Source organism: Physeter macrocephalus, chromosome 8, assembly GCF_002837175.3.
Source record: "Physeter macrocephalus isolate SW-GA chromosome 8, ASM283717v5, whole genome shotgun sequence".
In the NCBI taxonomy this organism is placed as follows: Eukaryota; Metazoa; Chordata; class Mammalia; order Artiodactyla; family Physeteridae; genus Physeter; species Physeter macrocephalus.
Genome location: NC_041221.1, coordinates 52,430,418 through 52,442,233, shown reverse-complemented (window position 1 = coordinate 52,442,233; position 11,816 = coordinate 52,430,418). Strand labels below are relative to the sequence as shown.

Sequence of the window (11,816 nt, the reverse complement as noted above, 5' to 3'; positions counted from 1 at the left end):
CCCTTTGATGTACATCATCTACAGTGCTTTACTAATACTACTTGGAATTAAATTTAGAAACAATGTAATAAAACATATATATTAACATGTCTTAAAAATGCACATTCAAGTATGATATGCTTATGTCAGATTGTAGCTCAAAAATGCTTGCAGCCCCTACCAAAATAAATATATGTATTTTGTCCTCAATTGCATGGAGAGCTAATATATGTATAGCCTGGTATAATATACCATTATATTTCACAGAATCACAGAGGCTTGTTTTTTTTTTTTTTTTTGCGGTACGCAGGCCTCTCGCTGTTGTGGCCTCTCCCATCGCGGAGCACAGGCTCCGGACGCACAGGCTCAGCGGCCATGGCTCACGGGCCTACCCGCTCCGTGGCATGTGGGATCTTCCCGGACCGGGGCACGAACCCGTGTCCCCTGCATCGGCAGGCGGACGCGCAACCACTGCGCCACCAGGGAAGCCCTGGAGATTAATCTGATCAAAAAGATAGTCTTCACCTTGTGAGAATTTCCTGTTGTGCAAAATGATCTTCCTCAAGACTATCTAGCTAATTATTTCCTATTGTGTACTCCTGGAGTTGGAACTATTTGCTATCTTTTTCTAAGGACAAAGCTATATCTTCTTTCTTGTGTTTATCCTTACTGCTTTTCAATGCAATCTAATATGCCAAGAATGTTTAAATCCCCCCTCAAAATTGCTGTTGGTCACAATCAAGCAGGGTCTCTTTCTCTTTGTCACCTAGTTACTTTATGAAGGTATAAATGACACTGATTCTGGAACAGAATGAATGTCATTAGCTACATTGTGGAGTATAACCATTATTGAGTAGTCCTCTCTCCCAAGTAACTTATGCCACCAATTCACAGTGGTTCCATTGCCCATATGATTGGCCACCTCCCAGCTGAGAATGTCTCTAACTAGGTTAGTATCTATAGTGGATAATGAATTTCACATAAAAGTAGTTCTGTGATGCATAGAATCATCAGTGACCCCTTATCAACAGCGTTCCTGGGTCATAATGAAACTGAGGGGGAGAGAGATACAAACAACTCTGAACCTCTCATGATCTCCCACCAAAGCTAAGTGCTACAGTTTCTCTATTTGAGAAGATGACGCAGACTCCAATTTAAGGCCATAATTATCCTCCTTTGGATTCTCCCAAACAGTGTTTCAGTGATTTCCTCCAGCTTGAATTGCTCCTCTCTATCTTCTGGGGGAACTAGGCAGTGCTTATCCTGTGGATTTGCTATACTGAGAATTATGGGACCCCTTCCGTCTTTCAACAACCTTTTATTAGGCAACTACAGCATATTAAGCTCAGAAAATACAGTGGGGAATGGGCCATATGGAGCCCTTCTACGGCCATATGGAGCCCCTTCCTAGCAAAAATCCTAGAATCAGGACCAACTCTCTGCTTAGGCAAGGCCCTTTACCCTCCTCACTGGTGTCTAATCCCAAACCATCCTGTTTTAGGTTTAGTTAGTTTGTATAGAGGTGACAATATTGAGTATCTGCAAATCTGGTATTTAGAATATTTACAAAATTACAAATTCTTGGTGACGTATTCTGCTCCAATTTGTCATGCAGGCACACTTGGATGCTCTGGAAAACTAGAAAACATTAAGATTGAATTCAAATCAAGTATTTCAGAAATCTTACAGGTGAAGCCTAGCTCTGGTTGCTAGGCAACCTGACAGACTCTCCAGCAGGGACCAACTTGCCTTCCATACTTGACCATCTCTCCCCAGTGGTGGGACGTGGAGGCCTCATTGGCTCACATCTCCTCTCACTGGGTTCCAATTGGCCGGAGAACCTCTCACTCCGCTCCCGTTGGCTCTCGCCGTCTCTCGCTGCTCTGTCATTGGTAGGCCGGCTCTCGGGCCACCACACGTCACTCTCTCACCCCACTTCCTCGGCCTCCGGCTTTGACCCCGCCCCTTCCCCCGCCCTTGCAGCCACGAGGGAAAACCCCAGCGAGTGCCCGCCTCTAGTTTCCTTCGGATTGGTTGAAACCGGACTGGGAGGCGGGCGCTACCGGCCTACTCTGCCGGCCACGATTGGCTGCTGTGGCCACGGTCCCGCCTCCCACCGACTCCGGGCCGTGCCGGAGTCTGGTGGGTCGGCGGCTATAAAGCTGGTGGCGGAGGGGAGGTGCCGCGTACTGCATCTTCGTTGGTCGTTCCTCTACGGCCACCGCCTGCTCACATTTCGGTGAGTGTCCCGAGTGGAGGAAGAAACCTGGGCTGCTGAGGCCCTGCGAGCAGGGTGAGGGCCCAGCGGATCCGTGTCCTTGACTAGGCCCGAAGGAGCTCCGGCTCCGTCAGGGTCTGGGCTGAGGCGTGGACCTAGCCCGGGAGGATGGGGCACGTGAGCGGGGGTCGTGCAGGGCCTCCCCTGTCAGGGACCTGGGGCCGACCGCGGTGGGTCCTAGGAGGGGCCGGGGCCACTGCTGTGGGCAGGCGAGTCGCAGAGGGGAGAAGGAGAGAGGGCATTGAGGGCTAGGCTTCGATGACACAGGAGCTGGAGGTGCCAGGGGAGTGGCTGTGACCGCCTTGAGGGGATGGGAGGGGGCCCACATGAGGGGGACGAGAAAGGAGTTGGACTGTCAGGGTGTTCCCGGAGCCTTGGCTTAGGGGTGGACGCCGAAGGATGGGGAAGATCACGCTTAGATGTAGGCTTGTAGGTTGGCAGGGGGTGTGTCCTCCTGCCACAGGTAGAGAGTTGCTGGGAGAAAGGGAGGTGGCGAGCATTACTCTTCGTCCCTAGCTCAGGTGCGAGAAAGCATCACAACCGTGGTTTAACCTGGTTGAGTACTTTGAACCCTTGACTGCTTCGGTCTGTGCTTGCTTCAGATGTCACAGATTCCTGCTTCTCACCTTCCCGCCTCCATATTTTTAATGCCCGTTAAGATATATATATATATATAGGTTTCCTCGGTGTTTTGAAATTCCGTATCTCCCTCCTGCCAGTAGCCTCAGGACCAGCCGGACTTGCTATGATGATGTAATAGGCAGGCAAGCACAGGGTCTTCACCCACAATAGGTTTGGGTTGAACCAAGGACATTTCAAAGCTTGGTCTATGGAGTCTTTGAAAAACGTGTGTCCTGCCTTGACCAGTGGTAGAGAAAGAATTACTCTGACCCACCCTGGAGGAGAGAGAGATTTGGACAAGAGGTAAAGTGAGGCTGGCCCTGCTGGTCATGCTTGCCCTGTGGCCTTGGTTTAGCGCATCACAGGCTTCTTTGCTCACCTCTGCTGCAACTCTTCCCTCCTGCTGATGCTCTTGCCAAACTGCTGCAGTGGATGATGTGTTCTGGCTGCTGCTGAGTAACATTTGCTCTATTTCAGGGATGAATCATGAAAAACAATGGCAAGGTAAATGACAAGATTGAGACAAATGGAAGTGCCCGTATAGTTAGCAGATTTTTCCTTCTGAGGTGGAGTTTGGACTTTTATTGCACAGATTTGTTAGAAGGCTAATTGAAAGTCCTTAACCTGTATTTGTGCCAAATGGTTCTTTGCAGCTTGAGACATCTAAGCAGTTTGTGTTCTTTATGTTTAAAATTTCAGTTATTTTTCTGTGGACACGGAGGGCAGGGATAGCATATCTTATGGGAAAGGAGAAAGACTTTCTTTTCTGTGTGTCTAAACTTTGTAGGTCTCTCTCCTAAGTTTGTAAGTTTGCCCGTAAATCAGTTCCAGTTTAGTTCAGTTCAATTCTAGTTTAGTCAGTAACCCTAGTTCTCAGAAGGTGTTTCCGACGGGGAGAGCTAAATGGTATTATGTTTGGGGCCATAGAAGGCCACATCATCTGTTAGACTAATCCTGGGCCTTGTTTTTCATTTTGTTTTTTTCTTAAATATTCCTCCAGAGTGCTTTTACATCTTGTTTCCCTTAACTGTGGGATTGATTTTGAGATTTTTTTGATTGAGATTTTAGATAGCTTTTCTCACAGGAAATGCAAAACCCTGATATTGGTGTAATGTGTGGTTCCTGGGTACTCTAGCATTATTTAAAACAGTAGTAAGTCAGTGGAACTGAATGCAGGGAGATACATTGGGGTTGTGGATGGAGGAGCTTGATGGGCTATATATCAGAATCTCTATTTAGTTTCATTTGGAAAGGAATATAGAGTCACAATTTTATGCTGCGTTATTAAAAAACCAAATATCATAGAAGGGTGCGATATTTTTGTTTCTCAAGACATATAGATAGAAAAATGTTGGATTAAAAACATGTTACCCAATCTAATGGGAGGGTGGTAGGACTCAATTCTTAATAATTTAGTCACCCTAATGCTTAGCTTGTGGTGATGTCCACTTGCTGTTAACTGAGTGTAGTAAGAGCAGTAGAGGAGAAGCTAATCTTCCAAAGCTCACAGGCTTCGTCTTTGCAGGGTTCATGGTTGGGGGTGTGTGCATTTGGGAATGATTGTAAGACTGACAAACGTTCTCTTCTGATTCCATTTGAGCTCCTTACGTTTTTCAAGGAATAACTGAAACCTACCATTTGCTTCGAACAGCAGCAGTAGAAAGCCAATTTTCTTAAACTTCTGGACGCTGTTTGGTGCTGCATCTCATCTTAAAAGTGACAGTGAAAAGAACTCACTAATGAGGGCTGCTGCTATTGAGTACTTGAATCTGAAAGATTTTTCCCCTAATTATAGCTCCAAATTCAGCCCCTCAAAAAATAGCAATTCTGTGTGCCCTTTACTCCAAGGTCTAAAAGGGATTTCAAAAGAATCAAAATATAGCCCTTCTCCCAATAGGCGTCTACGTATCCAGTATTCTTAAGAAGACTGCCAATAACTAGTTTTCCACTGAGAGTAGAATACGAAGGCTTCGGTGTGGGTATGAATGACACACCTGCTGTAGGAGTGCAGGGCCCTGATTAGAAAGCTCTAGGAAACCTTCCTGGAAGAGGGAGCTTAGAACAGGACCTTGAAATATGAGTAGAATCTCTGAGAAGCAGACCAGTGCCTCTGGGGGGCTGCAGGGTGTCTGTGATTTTTACTTAGGGAACTAGACCAGAGTTGTACAGGCGTGGGCAAGGCTTTCTGAACAGTAGTTTTGCTTGCTTGCTTCTAAGGAGGAAAGGCTCATTCTCATTTAAAAAGAATTCCTGGATTTCTCTCCTGTAATAGTGAAAAAGATGACCAGGTAACTGCTTGTGGTTTATCGTGGACCAAAATGTGTACTGGGTGAACTTCTCCGACCATTTGTTTGAATCGAGGCTAATGAGGGAGCCAGAAGGAGGAATTCAGAACACTGAATAAACCCCAGGAGAAAGTTGGTTGGCCCTAGGCAGTCTTATCATTCTTCAGTTTTAATCTTTGCCAAACTCGAAACGCCTATATTTCAGCTCAGGAGTCTCCTCCAAACATGCTTTGTGATAACCTGCCCAGCCGCTTGTGATTCATAAGCTGCTTTCTGAGCCACAATGCTTCCCTCTATCACTTGCTCTGAAAAGACCTTCTGTTAGAAATAAGCTGATGACCTGCCTGAGACTTCGGCACTGCTGTTTTAGTCAGGATAGAGAACGCTCCTCGCAATTGCAGAAGAGACTGGAAAGCCTAATCCCTTTCTGATTGACTCTTCCCCAAAGTGGCATTTATTGCTCCATTTCCTTTCCTGGACTCCAGGCCTCTCTTTCTCCTGAGAGCTAAAGTAGCATGGCAGTCCTCTGTGAATCTTCTTTCTTCTTCTGTCTTTCTTTGCTTTCTTTTGTGCGCTGGAGTTCTCTTTCTGCCTTCTCCCTCCTGCTCTCTCTGCCTTCCCACCTAACCTCCCTCCCCAATTTAAATAATCAAAATTGAAAGAGGGAATATTGGCAGTTCAGGAGAAATGTCCTTGATGAAAATAGTGTCAAATGCATATGCAAATGTGGTTTCAAGAAGAAATATTAAGTTATTTAAATAGTCTCAACACTTAGGAAGGAATCATGTCCCTGCCCCCCTCCACCAGTGAGAATCAGTCCCCATGGAATGCTTAATTTGCAGATTACAAAGGGATAATTTGAGAGAATAAGGAACAAAAAGTTATTTTCTCAAAATGTGTATATCATCCTGGAATCAGGTTTTTTGGAATATAGAAGTCTTATCTTTTCCCACAAACCTCAGGATCGATTTATGGGATGGGGGGGGTAAACTTAATGAAGGAAAAGGAACTAAGTCTCTAAGCTCTTAAATCATCTAATCGTGTAAAAGAAGTAAAGCTTTACTAAACAGCAGCTGAGGGTAGTCTCCAGTTAATCAGGCAACAGCGGATGCTATATGCACCAACAATTAAATAGAGAACAAAGGTAATTAATTGCATTAAACAGGAACTGTTGTCTCAAGTAACAACCCTTCAAAACAGGTGGACTGAGGAAAATGCTCCAAAGCATTTTGTTTCCGCATAATTTTGTTTCCACATAATTTAAATGATGATAAAGCTTAATGCTCCTTGGTCTTGATATCAAATACCTACCTTTTTAACCAAGCACTAAGGGGAAAATCACTTTCTAAAAGGTTGGGGCAGGTGAAAGTGACCATGTTGAAAACTAGGAGCGTAAGATTAAATAATTGAAGATAATTAGGTCTTGCTAGAAAGATACATATTTTGTTTGAAAAATACTGAGAACTAGGATAATAGTAAATGCTTTATATTATTCACATATTTTATCTTCTCAACCATCCTTCACAATGAACTGGGAGGGCAGGTATTAGCTCCATTTTACAGATGAGGAAATTGAAGCTCAAAGAGGCACAAATTGTTCAAGTCACAAACTCCCAAGTGCAGAGCAAGCTCTTGAATGTGTAAGCCTCTCTACTCCATAAATTTATTAGCCTAGTACAACTCATTTATATTCCTTTCCCCCAATTCTTGAAAACCCTAATTTAGTAAAGAAGACTACAACTCTCCCAGCATCATATTTGGTTTAAAGCCTGAATCAGTGATATGAACTACTCATGTCAGCTCATTACCAGGACTGAACCTACCACTGTAAGAGCTAATAAGATAAGGAGAAAAAACGTTTATAAGCTTTCAGTACCATTTTTTCTAAGCAAAGTCAAACTCTGTTCTACATAATGTAATTGGACAAGGAAATGTTTATTTTAACTCACTTTGAATTGGAGTCATTATTTGAATTTGTGTGGTGATTTATGACTTTAAAAGAGGTTCTTATTTGAAATTCCTAGTGCCTGAAGGAGGAAACAGAGTGACAGACCTGGAGACTGCCGTTCTTTATCCCTCACACAGGTATGGCATCCTGTCATGCTGCTAAAGGAAAGTGTTCCTTTCTAATGGAAGGGGGAAATTTAATTTTTATCCTAAGACAAATAACCATTTGTGTACACCACACATTCTTAAAACCCATTCTAGGATTATACCTTGTCTTTAAATATTAGTTAATGCCATAATGCTTCAGGAGACTGTCTGATTTTGTGTTTATTAGACTAATGTTTAAAATCTAGAAACTAATTTTAAAAATTAGTGTTCACTCATAAGAGAAAAAAATCTAGAAAATAAAATGTAACCATATAAACTGCTTAGTCATAAACAATCACAGGTAAGCGTGTGTGCCAATAGTGCTTTCTGAATTACAGCCTCGAAAGATATCCATCAGGGCTGTAGATTGAATGTTTAGGTAAGATTGGACAGTGGTTACAAATGTGTTTGAACCAATAATCTAATTATTTGCAGCTATTGCTTTCTTGTATTACCATGGAGCTCCTCTCTTATGAGTCTGCTTTTTTCATGCTTCAGTTTTATGATTTCCTATGGTTGTTAGTAATTTTAGATTAGAAGGCTAGTAGGGTCTCATTTATTCAACATCCAGCTTCCATCATATGCCAAGCATTGGGCTGGGTATTAGGGACACAAAGACGAAGGGGTACATTTCTTGCTCTCTAGAAGCACCTTTCTAGCGTGAGGAGGCTGACTTTAAATAATAGAGGATAAACTTGGAATAGTTTTAAATAGCATCTTATCAAAGCTCGGATGTGCATTTTAGAAAGGTTAGCGTAGGACAGGGGAGTGATGGAGGCAGCTCAGTTAGGAGGCTCTGGGGACCGATGCCAAAGTCCCTCCCTGAAGAGCCCTGAGGAGCTAGGTAAGGGCTGCCCTTGCATCAGCATCCTCAGCTGATTTCTCTGCTTTTTTGCCTTTTTTTTTTTCTCTGTATCCTTTTCCTTCTCCAGCTGTCTTTCATTCACAGATTTAAAAGATTCTCAGGGGATCACACTGGTCCCTTTTGTGTCCTCCTATGCAGGAAGCATTCAGAAATTGTTAACAAGGCAAGGCTTCTATATTATTTTGCTTTGCCAACTCTGGAAGTAGGACCTGGAGCTCCTTTTGTCCACCAGTGTGGGTGAGCCTTCACTTTAGGAGAACAGACTTGGGAGTCTTCTGTTGGTACTTGTTGGAAGATAGCTTTGGAAGGTTTACAGAGTTCTGTGGTAAAAGTGTACCTTTCTTCTCCTTTTTAAAGATGAAATTTAAAAAGAATATTTACATCTTTTTATTGGAAATACAGAGAATCCCCGTTATCATGCTTAGATTTTTTTTTTTAATTGTGAACACAGTGCTCTGAAAAATCATGAGGTACCTTTTTTTATCAGCAAAAGATTAAGAATACATGCAGGTAATTTTTTAAACTGTCAGATGTTTAAACTGTATTCTATTTAGAAAATTTTTGTGATATTTAGAATAATGAATTAACCAGAATATCCCATTCTTTGACTAAAGTTAATGCTATAATTTGAACATACCAGGTCTTTAGCTGGCCTTTTTTTCTTTTTTTTTTTTTTCTCTTTTTCTAATTTTTCTGGCCTACTTCAGAGAGCATTTGAGAGCACAACATAAGAGCACACAACAGGATAGTTAAAGGTTATAGACCCTAAACTATATCAATCTTTTTGTTGTTCAAAATGCCATGAAGGTTGGGCTTCCCTGGTGGCGCAGTGGTTGAGAGTCCGCCTGCTGATGCAGGGAATGCGGGTTCGTGCCCCAGTCCGGGAGGATCCCACGTGTTACGGAGCGGCTGAGCCTGTGCGTCCGGAGCCTGTGCTCCGCGACGGGAGAGGCCACAACAGTGAGAGGCCCGCATACCGGAAAAAAAAAAAAAAAAGCCATGAAGGCAATTACTCCCTGTATTAATTTCCCTCTTTTTATCTACTTTTCTCACTCTCCTTCAATTTCAACCAAAAGGTAAATATTTCAAATTAGATGGTGTTTTACCAGGAATGTAATGAAAACACCTTGGCTGTCAAAAATCCTCAGAGAACGAGCAATATTGACTGAGTTAGACAATGTACAAATTTTTTCCACATCAAGGTCAGAGTCATGATTTGCTTTCATGAGTCGCTTTGATGGGTATGGGTTATTTTAGTTTAGCTACCTTTTTTTTGCCCCCAAATGAAACAAATCACTTATTTAACTCTAGGAGGCTTAAAAATAGAGTTACACCTTATTTAGTAAGTACCATATAGCAGTGACTGATCAGAGCTAGTTAGATTATGGTAAATATGGAGTAATTCTGGAATTAAAGCCTTCTTTCTGGCTTTTCATAAACTGGTTTATATCTTCAGAAGATTATATATATATTTGTCCATTTTATTTCCAACAGCACTGCAGGCTGGGCAGGGAAAATTATACTGTCCTCAGCATGTTTAGAGCAGTTTGGAGAGTTGAAAAGAATCTAAAGGTTAACCTTGTGGGAAAGGCTGGGAAGGTAGTTAATTCTACTGCCTCTGCTTTGGTGACTTAAAGGGTAGCATATAGGAGGGGTTCTTCTATAAGTATATGGACTGTGTTTTTGTTTTTAACACTAGTTGAGTTTTTTTCTGTGGACTATGCAGAGGACTTCAAGTTATTTTACTATAAACTTAGAATCTGCCTCATGACCTATTAGATAGTCCCTTTATGTCTTCATTTCAACTTCAGTGTAGCAAAGTTTAGATTATCATAAAATTGATGGGTTTGCATGGAACAGGGGAAAGATGGGACAAAGTGGAGAGGTGCTTCTCTGTTCACTTGTGTATCTGACGGTGAGTGATTCTGTCAAGAAATAAAACAGTGGAGGCTAGAAATCTGAAGTCATCCTCAGTACTTCATCCTTTTCCTACTATGTAGTCAGTCACAATTTCTGCCAATTTTCTGCTTCCATATTTTTTTGAAAATGTTCCTTTACTCTTCATGTAGTAATTGATCTAGTTCATGACCTACATCTCATTGGGCTTCTGTATCAGCTTCCTAACTCAGATCCATTCTCCACAGAGCACCAGTGACTGTGTAAAATGGTGACTCTCAAACTTTTCTGACTATGACCCTCAGTAAGGAATCCACAATTGCAACCCAGGATATGTGTGAATAATTGAAACAAAATTTTCATGAAAAATTCTTGTATTTAGAAGGAAGATTTTCTTTAGACCTTTGACTTAGATCTTGTGATTATATTGCCAGGTGCTTATTTTTCAGGTTTTAATGTACTCATACCTTGATAACCTATGGGCTAAGGGTAGATCTCATGATTTAAGGACAGCTTCTCTGCTTTAGATGTTTTCTCAAGATTTCAATAATTAGCAACACACTATGGCAATAGTCTGTAATTTCATTATCCCTAATGCTACACCTGAGTTGGCAGAGTGGCAGAGGACAAATGACATAGATACAGGATTTGCCTTTTGTCAGTGGCAGCAGCAGCAAGAGTGTGGGGCTTTGGCTCTAACTCAGCAGCAGAGGTGCTGGGACCAGGAGCTCTGGCAGCCTCAGTAGGAATGTGAGCTCATGGGGTCTGAAGAGTAACCACCTTCCTCCCCTTTGCTCCTCTAGCCCAGCCAACAAGTTGGTAACCATTTCCAACTTGTATTAAATCCTCCTCTGTTAGAAATATCTAGAATAATTTCTTTTTCTGATTGATACAACCTCTAAAGAAATTGAGGCTCTGTTCGGTTATGTGACTTACCCATAGGCCATAGCAACACTCTTGAGTGGCTAGCACATTTTTTTTTTTTTTACTGTTGGTAAATAAATCTAGACACTAGTTTACAGTGTGGCAACAGTCCAACTTTTTAAGGCCCTTTTTAAAACAGAAAGGGTTGTTTTAAGAGGTGTTATCTAAGATGCCACACAAATAATGTGTGGATTATCAGTTTTCAAATTTGAATCTGTTTTGGGGTTTTTTTGCCTGATTTAGAAGCTAAGTGATAACCTTGTGATTTTATGATCATTTATTGCCTATACACCAGCTGTAGAAAGTATAGAATATTGACTTTTGACCTGTTATGGGTCCAGGAACTTGTCTTTGCTTTAAATTTTAATCATTTGGGTTCTGGGTGGAGGCTCCTTTGGAAAGCTGGGATTATAATAGCAGGGGCCTTGAGTAGATTGCTATGGTAGACTTGACAGTGTGGCTTTTCTACTTACTGGTATTGTTTAGATCAATAAAGACTGTAATATTGTTTGATCTAACAGTTTTAAAGTCCCATAAAGTCAATAGCTATGAATAATCAATATACCTATGATAAATGAATGACTTTTTAAACCTTTTGAGGGGCCAGGAATAGATCAGATACTTGACTTCTGATTTGTGGGCCGTATTACTAAATTGTCATTGTATTTTATCTTATAGTTCTTTTTTTTTTTTTTTAAATAAATTTATTTATTTATTTTTGCTGTGTTGGGTCTTTGTTTCTGTGCGAGGGCTTTCTCTAGTTGTGGCGAGCGGGGGCTACTCTTCATCGCAGTGCGCGGGCCTCTCACTGTCGCAGCCTCTCTTGTTGCGGAGCACAGGCTCCAGACGTGCAGGCTCAGTAGTTGTGGCTCAC

At 42.0% G+C, this 11,816-nt stretch overlaps 1 protein-coding gene across 4 annotated transcripts in view; it reads left to right on the top strand.

The window, feature by feature from the left end:
* Positions 1-2,095: 2,095 nt before the first annotated feature.
* HMGCS1 (3-hydroxy-3-methylglutaryl-CoA synthase 1) overlaps positions 2,096-11,816 on the top strand; it is a 19,264-nt gene continuing 9,543 nt past the window's right edge. Inside the window, exons 1-2 of one of the 4 annotated variants that reach the window (XM_007120279.3) lie at positions 2,096-2,218; positions 7,188-7,248. The gene's annotated coding sequence lies outside the window, so the exon portion shown is untranslated. Of the gene's footprint in view, positions 2,273-3,364; positions 3,383-7,187; positions 7,249-11,816 lie in introns of those variants that run through there. The other 3 variants (XM_007120281.4, XM_055086542.1, XM_007120280.4) reach the window with 3 other exon arrangements.